Source organism: Microcebus murinus, chromosome 23 (genome assembly GCF_040939455.1).
Source record: "Microcebus murinus isolate Inina chromosome 23, M.murinus_Inina_mat1.0, whole genome shotgun sequence".
In the NCBI taxonomy this organism is placed as follows: Eukaryota; Metazoa; Chordata; class Mammalia; order Primates; family Cheirogaleidae; genus Microcebus; species Microcebus murinus.
The window spans coordinates 33,458,076-33,471,617 of NC_134126.1; the positions used below are offsets into that span (position 1 = coordinate 33,458,076).

A 13,542-nucleotide genomic window follows, 5' to 3' on the forward strand; every position below is an offset into this window, starting at 1 on the left:
CTGCAGGGCAGGGGGCTAGAAAGGGAAAAAAAAATCTTGAAAAAGCTGAGCTTTCCAATCTCCTCCCACCAGTCCCTGTGAAGGATGACTTCAGTCCCTTTCTTAACTAATTCTGTCACTGTAAAATCCTACAGTCATTCTTCCACACATAAAGGACAAATAAGCTGAAGAGGAGGATCTAGATGCTTTCAGTTTTAACTACTCACCAATGGTGGCAGAGGCAGAATGCCTAAGCTGTGTCTCTGTGGCCAATAGGGTGGCCGTGTGTCTCTCACATGACTCCCTGCCCCTGTCTTTCACATGGGCTGCAATTTAGTTCAATTCAGAACTGCAGATAGTACAGCCTCCCCAGCAGCGAGGATGCCTGAGCATGAGTGCCTGAGTTCCGTGTGACTTTGTGAAGCACTTTCTACCTTCCTCCGGCATAGAAACAGGGATTCTGCACCTGCATCAGCGACAGTCTGGCCAAAGCCTCTGCTCTTTCTCCGGGGACGAGGAACTAGAGAGCAAATGACCATTTTGAAATTGTGAGTATACATTTCTTTCCGTCAAAGAGTACTGATTAAAATAGTTTTATGTCGTAAGCATCAAATATGTGAAGAATTTTTTTTTAGGGTACTCTTTTATGTGGATACTGAAGGATATTCGACTGGCAGGAAAATATTGCAGGAACAATTGTTGCATGCTTTATTATGTGAAAGGTAAAGAATTAAAAATAAAAGTCAGGCATTCCAAAGAGTAGCTGTGGGAGGCTGCACACGGGAACATTGCTCCAGTGTGCTGCTTTGTTCATAAGAAAAAATGAAGGCACACGCATATGTACTTAGTTCACTTCTTTTCGCTTTGTATGTCTAATCAGATTTGATCTGTCCCCAAGAAAAATAAAAGACAAACTTTGCTGACTCCTCTGACAAGGGCACCATAGACTCCCCAGACATCTGACAGTTATTATAATTAGCTATGAAAGACGGCTGAGACACTCCGGGGCAAATAGCTCTTAAATTCTGAACAATGGCTTTCAGCCAGGGCTTTCTCTTTAATTATTTTTTTTAACCACCACTTTTAATTTTATAATAATGATAAGAGACTGAGCTGGTTTCAGTGTTTTAGTCCACAAAAATGTGAAATAACATCCCAGCAGAAGTGAAGACGCCTGAAAGTGGCCAGTGCAAAGACAGAAGGAAAAGACAGCTTTCCGTCTTAGGATCCAGCAGCCTTCCATGTATAAAGATTAAAAAAAAAATTCCTAATAGTGAGGATGTGGGGGTGGGGAGGAAGCATGTGGAAGCTCTTTTATAGAAGAATGCTTGAAGAATAAAATAATTTGGAATTTCTTCTTGCTAGCAAGCAAAAGATGTGATTAGCATCTAAGTTACTTACATTCATACCAAGATTTTTTGATGGGGTTTCAAACAGAAGCAACATACAATGCAGTTTTTTTTTTTTTAATTTATCAAATAATTGGAAACAAATGGAGAGAATGTTCCTGTATTACTGCCTCTTTTTATATTCAGCTAGGATAATCTAGCAATGCCTTCTGCCTGTACTTCCAGAATCATACAAATCCTTAAAAAGTTATAAGCCGAGTCTCACAAGGAATTAAAAGACAAATCAAATCGATGTGATTATGACGGATGAAGACTTCGAATGACAAAGCCTCCATCAAAAAGAGAGTTTATAAGAAAACATGGTCCTCCTTATTTCTAAAAGAGAATATTAACTCCATCAATTATTGAAAGGAATTATTCAAAGGCTCCAGACATAACTAATTATGGCTTAAAGAGAGCTGCCAGAGCAGAGCTTGTGTTCTAATTATAAAAGTCCAAGATGTTAGGCTTCATTTATTTAAGGAGGACTTGAAAATAAATACAAATTTTCACATAATCTTTTTTAAATACACCATTTTTTTTTCTTTGTCTGCTCTCATGTTATCTACACCTCCCCCACCGCCGCCCACTGTGTGCTGAGACACCTGAAGGCTAGACATAATGATCAACAGAGCTCCAGCCTGTCTGGACTCCAGCCAGATTTTTTTCCCCCTTCTACAATCAAGGAGCTTGCACGCAATGCATGCCGAGTCTATTCCTCTGCTATGTGCAGATCCGGGATGGAAGTCTTACACATACTGCGGAAAGATTAAAGACAACAATATCCCCTTTCTCTTACCCTAGACAGCCTCGATTTTTAACCCCTTTGTTGCCTTTAAAACCAAGACGCCTTATCCATTCAGAGGCAGGTCTCGAGGGGCTTTGCAACTCCTGCACCATGTTACACAGATGCACATGCTTCCTTTGGTGTAGAAAGGATTTTGCTGAGATGAGTCTCAGCAAACCCCGTCAGGATATTTAGGATTAGCAGTGTGCCAACTAAACACAACATGATTTGCTTGTGCAGGGAATGCATTATTAGATGAACTTAAGGTGTACAAAATGTGGAAAAAGTCAAAAGTCTGTAGAAAGGTTCTTGCAAACCTCACAGAAGGTTATATGGCATTTCTGATGATGCTGTTCTTTAAGCATCTCTCTTTCTTGCTTGCTGTCTCTCTCACACACATACACTCGCACACTCTCTCTTTCTCTCTCTCAAGGCACGCACACTCAACCGGCAATTATATCATTATATCACAGAGAAATCCAGGTTAGCTGGTGATGTCATCACATGTAAAATTTTGCCTTTGTGGGCAACATTTTCTGTCACCTAATCGCCAGTGTCTCTTGGGTGTGTGCCCATAGGAAGTTCACGTGTTTGTGGGGTTAACCAACACCCACAGGAAAGAACTATTTTATTTGCAGCTATCTTCCTTTTGAAGATATGTTTACAGGGCAGTGGGTATGTTTATAAAGATGTATGTAGCCAGCCAGAGTTTCCTGGTTCTAGGAAGCCTTATTAATATGCTGGTTGAATGTTTGAGAGGTGGCTGAATTTCAATAATGTGAATAGGATGTAGAAATGGTGAGCATTTTGAAATCATTTGGGTAAAAATGCTAAGATACTGTTATTCATTATGATTTGGTGTTTCTTATTTGTTATTTAAAATTTCGTACCATTAAATCATTTTCACTATTAATTTATTCCTTAAGAAAAGAATAATTTTATACAAATGATTTAAAAGTAATACTCATTTCATGTGATTTTTATAAGGGTATATCTCTGGCTTAGATCAGAGTTGAATTAAATTTTTGTGTGTGTGTTGATAGAGCATTTGTATTTATTTTCAAGCGCATTTCATGGGTCTTACACTAAATAGTCACTCACCAAACAAGTGTTCATATTTTTATTAACGTACATATTTAAGTAAGTTATTTTATTTTACTTAAATAAAACAAAGTTTAATACTTTACCAAAACATATTGTCAGATTTGAGATGTATATGTAGAACAACTATGTATGTATACTGCCTCTTAACTACCAAGTTTTGATATGTAATTTAAATTAATCTGCATTAATAGAGAATGACTGGTGTACCTACCAGTTTTTATACGTCAAACATTTGATGCATAATTTTTAAAATTGGGGAATTTGCTCCTAATACTTCTACATTCTTGCATACTAAAAAAGGATTAATTTTGAAAGGATTTTTTAAAGCATATGTGTATGAACAGCACTATTTATATGTCAACACACAAATTAATGAGATTCATTTTGCCAATGTATTGTGTGATTGTTTTGAAACAAGAGAAAAATGTTTTGTTCTTTTTTGCTTTCATGTTACTATTATTGAGAAAAGTATATAGCTTAAAGAATTGGCACATTTTGTACTTAGAGAAACAAGCTACACGAGTTAGGTGACATTCTATGGGGTAAGACTCCACTGTGAACTAATAACTTTTTAAAGAAATTCTTGGGCCTGAGTCTATAATTTTTACATAAACAGTTCTTCTAAAATATAGTGGAGTTCTTCCCTGATGAATTATATAATTGCTTTATCAAAGATAAAAAATGAACAAATATGCATATTTAGTTTTTACCTACTTTCAAAAAGCAATACATGGCATTGCCTGCTGGAGACACAAGGCATCTTTCAAAGACAAGAAGATAATGGACTTGATTGAAATAGTTGAACTACGTAACGCCAATTCAAGAACAAATGGTTTTTCAGAGCATAACGGAGAAAGAACAATTTACTATAGTACAGTTTATTCTTCTTACACAATGGCAATGATTTATTTGAAATGGCAGAACAAACATAGTAGATATACAAAGAAACACCCATGGATATCTTATATCAGAGATATGTAGAGATTCTTGTGTTTCATACATTAGACTATTTTAATCCAAGTATTTATCTGAAGACTTAACTTAAATCTACCTCCTGTTTAGCATATGTTGGTGTTATGATCATGGAGATCTTGCACATACTTGTAGCATATTTGGTATATATGTGATATATTTGAATATAATCTTATGACCCAAAACAATATTGTTATTATACTATAAAACAAGAATCATTAAAATGTTCTAGAATATTAATATATTTTTATACAAAGAAATTTAGATAGTGATGTCAACTAGCTATGTCTATGCTAGCAAAAAGGCATGCTAGATTTAGATAAATTAATTTACTGACATTGTAATTATTGCAGATGCCCTGTATCAAAAGTACTTTAATTATATCAAAAAATATGACTCTAATTTGGCAAACAGAATACAATGTGACTTTTTTAAAAAACCTCTCTGTTTCTTACCACTATGAAGATGATTTTTAAAAGAATATTCAGCATGTATAATTTCTCTTTAGGAAGAGAGAAACTGTTTCTCTCTAAACTTAGCCTTCAGGCATAGGGCCTGAAATTATTGTGAGTAGATGCCTCAGAACTGTGCAGAGTGCACAGAACCTCAAGTAGCAATGAGAAAAGAAGGGAAACTGGTTTGGCTGCTTCATGCTTCAAATTTTATTCTTCCAAGCCTATGTGAAGATAATACTCAAAATTAATGTGAGTGAAAACTATCAAAGTTATGTCCACAATTTGCAAAAGATCTACGGTTCTGTTGATACCCCATGAAGAAAAAGTGTTCTCAAAGTGATTGAATGTTCCCCTGCCCGAAACCCAGTCAAGCTCAGTGAGGCGCTGGGGTCAAATGGGCTCATGAATCACAGATAGGAAATGAACTGTGTGTTGCATATTTGGAGGTTCAAAAAGAAACATTTGGGATATTTTACCGTAAACAGATTTGGGGTTGATTTTTGGCACATCTTTTTAAACATCAAGCCTGCAGTTCAGCTGAAATAACTTTTTATATGTATAGCTAAGACCAGATGGCCACGTGCTCCTTTCTTATTTAGATGAGACTTTTCCTTTCAATAACATCTTTCTTCCTGACCTGCTTAAAAATTCCAGCGAATGAAATCAGCACAGGATTTTCAATTCTAATTGACCATGTGCAGAGGAAGGGCCAGTAGAGAAATCAGTAGAGGCATTGTGAGGCTCTCTGCCTCAGTTTTGTCTTTGTGTTTTACCCTTACTGGCCAATCTAAACTCATCGAAAGTGTTTAATTTTTATTAATATTAATACAGCTGCAAGATTAGTCCTCAATGAAAATTATTTCAGGTGGCTTTTTCTGTCACTTCATCACAAAATATAATTTTAAAAAAAGTTGTCATTCACTTATACAGTCTCAACTAGCTGGTAAACAGTTTATTGGTTAAAAATGTGTTAAAATATTGTCATAATAGTTAAGATGAAAGAATGATGATACTAAATTGATTTTCCTTGTCACTTAAATACATCATTATTACTAGAAGACATAAATGCTTTTGAAATTTGCCATGAAAATATTTACTATTTAAAATTCTTGGTTCATTATGTGTATAGTTATTTTATAAGGAAAAATATTTTTCCTGGAGATTTCATTTGGACTTGGACCAGTGAAAAACATCAAGACTAGAAGGTGATCCACATATGCAGCAGAGATAGAGAATTATGTAGGTTTTAAAAGTGGGCATCTAATTTTTCAGTTTTTTCTTTCTGACAAATTCTTCACTCAAATAATTACATTCATAATTTATTTATTACTGTGAAGACTCAAAGATGTTATTTTTTTTTAAATGTAATATTAGAATGATGAAAGTGTTAGATGAAAACAGGTTATCCTGACACTGACATTAGTTTAACTAATAAAAGAAAAATATGAACTAAAAGCACATATTTGAAAAATATATAATAGAGATAAGAAAAACTCTGAATTAATTATCATTATCACTGTAAAATATCGAAGTGGCCTCACAGTAACACTATCTCTGATTTGGTATTCTTTGTTCATTCTTCTTCAGATAAACTTTTATCCCAAGCACATTTATTAATTGTCAAAAATGTGATGCCTCATCAAAAGCCACACTAGTGTAATTTTTTGAAAAATGCAAGTCTTATGAATGATAAGATCAATTAGAATTCCTCTGTATCAAAATCATGCAAAAAATTAAACTGTAGTTGTCCATGGGATAGACAACTATGAAAGTGTGTTTTAAACCATCAACATATAAGTCAATTCTTTGTGAATCTTGTAAAATTTAACTTTCTGAGATCATATATATATGAGTCAATTTGTGCCACTAAAATATAAGAATTTTCATCATTCTTTTATATTTGTGTTGGTTAATACTTCTCATATTTGATGATTCCCTTACTCATTTATTAATTATAAAATTCATTAGAAAATTAAATATATGGCAATGATTCAGTCAATTCTCTTATCACAAATGAATGAAATATATTTAGAAACGTAAGAAATCTAAATATAAACAAAAATCCCAAGCATAATATAGAGCCTAAGGTATTAAATGATATACATTTCTAGCTTAGCTTTACTTTTAAAATAATAGATTTTATTTAGTAATAAATCTAACCCTGTATGTAGGAGGTGATGGATAATGGGATCTTAGAAAAAAAATATTAAAATTACATGGGTGTTATAATTTCAGATGGTTGAAGCAAAGATGTTATAAACAGAGAGGTTTAAATAAGGAATAAGAACTCTGAGCTAGTCCTATTTTCTCCTTTTCCATGTTACTCTGGAAAAACAGCCAGGTCTTGAATCTGTAGGATCATAGACAATCATAACCACAAATATTAAATAAAATCAACTGTTTTTACTTCCCTTTGAGATGAGATTTGGTGTTTCCATTTGTATGGGGTCAGGGTTAAGATTTACTACTCTATCCTCATGTCTCCTGATTCTGTAGGTGAGCAGCACTGGGGAAATTGTGATCTGTTATGGAAGCTTTCTTTGCAGGTGTGGAAACTGTCTGCCCTTCACCAGACCCTTGTCCTGGTCTGTGAGACAGTGATGACCAGTCAGAGACAAAGATTCTTGAGAAACTCAGGCCTCCTTGGACTCCCTGGGGACCCCATTTCTCTCTGTGTTCATGCTCCTTCTGAAGGACCTTTCCCCAGATTCTAGCACACTACTAAACTGTGGATACTTCCTGCCCAGTGTTCTGTTTTCTCGGCCATGGCTGTTTTATAAGGACTTTGCCTCACCCTTAACTGTGCTGTTTATGGTTCCATATGCAGAGCTGGGTTTTTTTGTGTTTTTTTTTTTTAATTTTTGTTTTTAAACTTTACATTTTCAACTGTAAAGGAAGTGGGGTTAACAAGTTAGAGGCGACATCAAAAGGATACGTGTAGGGGCAGATGCAGATGTCTTTGGCATTCTGAAAATCTGCCGTGTTGTAAACGGAACAAGACGGCCACACTGCATCCAGTTGGGCAGCTCCCACGTCTAGTGTGTGAAGAGTGCCCACTTCAGAGGGGAAGACGCCTTTCAACTAATCCTCTTGAGGCAGGCGCTCAGTTCCTTCTTGTGGTCCATACTTGATTTGATATACTTCCTGTAGGGAAATTACTGTTTTAACTTAAAGAGCCTAACTTCTCTTTCAGTAAATGTTAGGCTAGAGAAACAAAGCACAAGTATGAAAAGAGGAGAGACTATGCCCATAAGAGTATGAGAGTCTGAAGGGTGTCAGAAGATCTGAAATGAGAATATGTCAAATATTGGTTATAGACATTTTCACCATATACATAAGTTATCTAGAAACTCGTATATAAATATACTCACTGTGTGCTGGGAAACCAAAAATAAAAATTCCTTTTAAGGTTTTAAGTATTAATTTAAGCTGATTGCTTTAGACACGTAAAAGAGACATATTTCACTGATTTGTATAATTGCTTGATTGCCTTGTTACTATTAGTCACCTACCAGGGCATGATTCGAAATATATTGGGAGAAAATAAAACACTCAAGCACAACTTTGGTTATTGTGAGCCACTTTACAAAGTGCCTCTTGCCTTGAAAGGGGTTAATGATTTAAGCTGACAACAGTGACTACGAAGAAATTCATTCTTCAGTTAGTCTAAGGACAGAAAGGGGTTAATTTTTCAAATCTCTGTGAAGAGGAGGGGGGAAAAACCCTGAAAGATAAAAACCAAACCAAAGACTAAGCTGCTAGTGATTTGGTTGTATTTATGGATTATACTACATGTTGAAAAGAGGAAAATCAGAGCTGTAAGATGACACTGCAGGGGTCGTCTGGACTTTTCTCTGAGTCTAAAGTCTGTTTGGTCGATGCTTATTAAGGCCTGGTTTTGACCTTTGCCCTCCTCGCTCCTCCCTATTCCAGGTGCAACGTTCTTGCAAGTGCATTGCCATTAATGTACACTGTGTGCAAACTTCAAATTGTGAATGGATTTTGATGTTGAGCATAAAAGATAATCCAGTAGTTATGATGCTCCCGTTTAAAAAAAAGAAAAACTAACAAACTCTGCAAACTTGCATCCATTTCCTTTTACAATTAATAAACTGTGAATATAGCTCTTCCCCAAGATGTAACTAAGTCTATTCAAGTGCAACTCACATTTAAACTACATCGGTACATTTATTGTTATAATGAATTTTTGTTAAGAATATATCTAAAATAGTGATTTCTATTTAAATTAATTCTCTTTGAGGTGAACATAGAAAACTTTATATGATTATTTCTTTTGAATTTTCACATATACACTCTTAGTTTCACATGAAGCTTTTGTGTTCCAGGCTTATATACTTTTAAAGATTAATTTTACTTTTAAAAATTATACCAATGAAGAGAGGAAAACACCAAATACTATACTATGTTTAGAAAAACATTTTCCTATAACATTTTGTAAAGTATATTTATGTGTTTACATAGTGTGTGATAAAAATAAATGAAAATCCATAAATACATACTAATTAATAGATACTTGAGAAAAAGATAGCTTTTAAAATTTTATTGACAGAGTAATATATAAACATTTATTTTAGCTAGAATAAAAAAGTAGAGAAAAACTTCATTTTTAATTTTGAAATATTCCAAACTATACAGAAAAATAAAAGCAATATAATATACATACCCATATTTCCACCACCAAAATTTACAATTCTTAATGTTTTGCCCTATTTATTCCAAATCATTAAAAAAAACTACTTACCTACAGTTGGTGACTCCAATTCCCATTCCACATCCTGATTTCTCTCTGCTATAGAAGTAATTGTTGTTTTCTAGTTGGTGGGTCATCTTTTACCTCTTTGTTTTTACACTTTAATCACTTACATATAAAAAAGCAATAAAAAATGACACATCAAATATAAAATTTCTAGTTAGCTGTTTTTAGATTTATTTTGAAATATTGACATTTTTTAAAAGAACATATTCATTGGAAATTATATTTATTTATATGTATTTTATTCAAGCACATAATATTGGTTAAATATAAAGATTTAAGTTAAAAGATTTCTCCCCCTGCCTCAATTTTATGGTTGCAGAAATTGAGAAAATATGCCTCCTGCCTCTTTTATTCAAATTCTTTAAAATTGAGTCTTTTAACTGTTTTCATGTTACATAAGGACTTGGTAGGAAGGTTATAACATTATACTTTAGCATTATCTCTGTTTCCCCCATTTTATTGTGGTCATAAAAGCACCTGTATTATACTTACCTTCATGCATAGATATTAATTTTCATATTGCACAGTCTCATAGTGTATTATAAAGGTGCTTATTTCAAAATACTATAAGGAACCATAAAACTTGCCTTTGGTTTCATTTGCTAAGAAATTATCAGCCATATCATAGTTAAAGAAATGAGCATCGACATTAGGATTGTTTTTTGCCTCTTCATTTGGAGACAGATTTCCCTTAATAAAAGGAACAAATACATTTTTGAAAAAGTATACTGAAACCAACATCCTTATTTGAGTACTGCATTATGCAGATTTGCATAAACTATGTGGTGATGCATTGCTATATACACCTCCTAGTGCTCCTGTCTCTGCCAGGCATTAGAGTAGAAATCAGCATTAGAACCTTACTATCATATGTTATCTTAAACATAATGTGCAGAGAAAACTCCAGGTACATAAAGGTGAGTTTAAATGTATTGTCCCCCTATAGTTTCCTTACTAATTAAATTATTTAGGTAGCAATATATTAAAAGAAACTATAGTCAATTTAAAACTTTAGTCAAGATCTTCATACTTTAATGCCTAAATGTGAGTTTTCTATACCAAATCATTTATTCGAAGACATCGTATTCTTTTGCTATTAAATAAACCCAAGAATATGGAAAGCTGCTCTTTAAGGGCTCTCTCCTTGTAAGTTGGCCAAAAGAACTGCAAATATATTTACTAAATATTTATTAAACTTTTCTTTTCTTTTTCTCAGCCCTTTATTATCTTCATTAGCCTTTAAGCTACCAATATTCTTTCCTCCAGATAATTACATGGTCAGTGTCACTCATTTGGGTCTTTTTTATTGTTGTTTCTCCAAAACTCTGGTCCATTCATTAATTACCTTTCAAAATTCTTATGTCTGTTCCTCATTATAGTCACACAGAAAAAAAGCACTGGGTAAGGAGTAAGAAGAGTGTTACTAAGCAGCTGGGTGACTCTCTTTGGAAGTCAATTTCCCTGTCAGTAATTTAGGGAAGTAGGGCGAGTGAATTTCCAAGGTCCTAGGACGTATCTCCACATGATTAATTAAAAATGACACCATCAGCCGATTGATTAATTCTGAGCTCTCAGAACAATCTCTGTATGTTACACATGTGCCAAGTGATCCATGTATTTACAATGTAGTCTCACTTATAATTATTCAACTCCCCCCGTAAGTATTTAATGTTACTTTTTAAACTTCCTTCGTATATGAGCTTTGATTCCTATATGTGTCTTCTGAAAGTTACTCTTTCATCTGAATCTGCTGATTTCCTGCGTGAAGTATCACATGTAAAATCACAAAGCTGAAAGGGATCTTATTTAATTCTGATAATGCATTTGACTGATAAAGTAACGTCTGGAAACAGCATGTCACTTATTTATAAAGGTCTTTTTGGGGTAGGAAGCATTCTCTGCAAACTCTGTAGTAATCGGGAACCAGTGAGTCGCACAACAGAAGGAGGGATTCGCTGCAAGATAGATCTTAACTGTCATCACTGGAACCACATGATATGGCTGTGGGGCGTTCCCAGAGGCTGGTCTAGACATCACTGCTAAGAGTTGCAAAATGGATGTCTTCCAAGTATTACCACACTTATTATGTTGTAAGTTACCATTACTACTATTTTTATTATGGGGAAAATGCTCATTGAGTGACTATTGAGGAATTCTGCCAAATTTTTGCCATGAATTTCATCAGTGCAAGCTTATTCAGGTTTTTTTCTTTATGAACAATTCGGAGTATGCTCTAGGTTTACATTAGTGTATGACAATGATGTATATATACTGAATTTCCATCAGGAATGGATATAAGGAATTGAAATCATAGTTTCAAGTGTCAGAAGGAGGGATAATAATAAAAAAACTCAAAAAAAAAAAAAAAAAAAGAATCAAGAGCCCAGTATGAGTAATGAGAGTCCATGGAGGAAAATGTCACAAGTGAGTTAAATAATAAATATAATATGAGTTGCAAAAATGTACTGAACATATAAGCAGTTCTACCTATATTGACAATATTTTTCTGCTGAAGTCTATACAAAAGATTTAATGTATTTATTTAGGAAATTGTAATCAACAACTATTCAGATCATGCCATAAAGCTGACAATTAGAAATAAGTATTTTTTAACCTATTTGTTCACCAAAACTATCTTTGCCTCTAGAATATTTTATAAACACAGAATAGATCCAGATTAAATTGCTTTTGTAGGTACCCAAGTCAAGTATTATTGATCTATCCATAATTAGAAATTGCAGAAATGTTTGTGATTTTCTTCATCCTTCTTTTTAACAAATATCAGTTTATTCAAATAGTCATATAAGCCTATTTTAGACAGGGGAAAATGAAGCAGAAAAAGTAAAAGATGATGCAACAACAGATTATATTAAACATAGAAAGTAGTTTCTTATTTGAACATGTGAAACTAATTATATCTTGAAATCATGTAGACTTTCAGTAATATTTACTTAGGTCCAATCTGGATGTTGTTTGTCATTGCGTGAGACTGTGATGCATCTCTGCACGTATGCATATGCAGAGTAACACACCACACATCAGTGATGATCACATTTGAACTCGATAGGAGAAACCTTAATTCCATAACTGCCGCCAATTCCCCTTCCAACATATTTTGAAATGGGATGTTAAACAAAAGGAAGAATTAGCCTAGGGAATACCACTGCCTAATTAATGTATGTAAAATAAAACATAACAATATTTTTATGGTCAGAATTGGGTCCCTTTTCTTTTAGTTTAAGAGTTTATTTGCTAGAGTCAAATCTCAGAGTTCGAGAGTTTGATGGTCCAGTTTGTGAAATAAGGGAGCATTATTTTATACCAGAAAAGAACCTTAGAGATGATGAGAAGTCCAAGCAACTAAGGCCTAAGGAGAGAGGCTTGGGTAACTCAGATTCATGGAATACATTAGTTCGGGCAAAGGAAGTATAATTCCTTCAATTTCTCAGATGTCTCTTTAAAAATGACTAGATAAAGGGAAACAAAGGGCACAATGAGCCCATTTGGTTAAAAACATTAGCTGTGACAAAAGTCCTGCTAAGGATAAAGCTCAGCAGTTTGTTTTAATAAGAAACATCAAACTTCCTGCAGAAGCTCATGAGCCCTTGCCACTCCTTTTCCTCATCTGAAAACTGTTATGACAGCACCTGCACTATGTATCTCACAACGCTGGAAACATTTACTGAGTGCTTGCTACCAGTAAATCATAGTACCATGTAGATTGCATTTAATTTTTACCAAAATTTTTATGAGTTAAGTCTCTCATTAGTATCTCATTTTGGAAATGGGGAAACTTAAAACAGGTGGATAAGTAATAAACCAAAGATGCTATAATGCCTGTGGGGTAGGGTTAGGATTTGAACCCAGAGGCCAAAGAGACTATTCCCTTATGTGTCTAACTGCTTTGCTTCATAGTTTCCCCCATTTTTGTCTTAAAACCTGGGATTATAGGTGAGAGGGAAAATATCAAAGTAATGAAGCATTTTTCAAATGCAGTATGGTATTAGTTCTAGAAAGGATTCTGGCCCTATCTCACATCATCATGGATAATCAATACTTAGATGTGCAGGTCAAATCTCT

General features: G+C 34.1%; 1 long non-coding RNA gene across 1 annotated transcript in view; it reads left to right on the plus strand.

Moving 5' to 3' along the window:
• Positions 1-336: 336 nt before the first annotated feature.
• Positions 337-13,542, plus strand: part of LOC105860012 (uncharacterized) — a 59,512-nt gene continuing 46,306 nt past the window's right edge. Inside the window, exon 1 of the long non-coding RNA XR_012914498.1 lies at positions 337-527. This is a non-coding gene — a long non-coding RNA (uncharacterized LOC105860012). The remainder of the gene's footprint in view (positions 528-13,542) is intronic.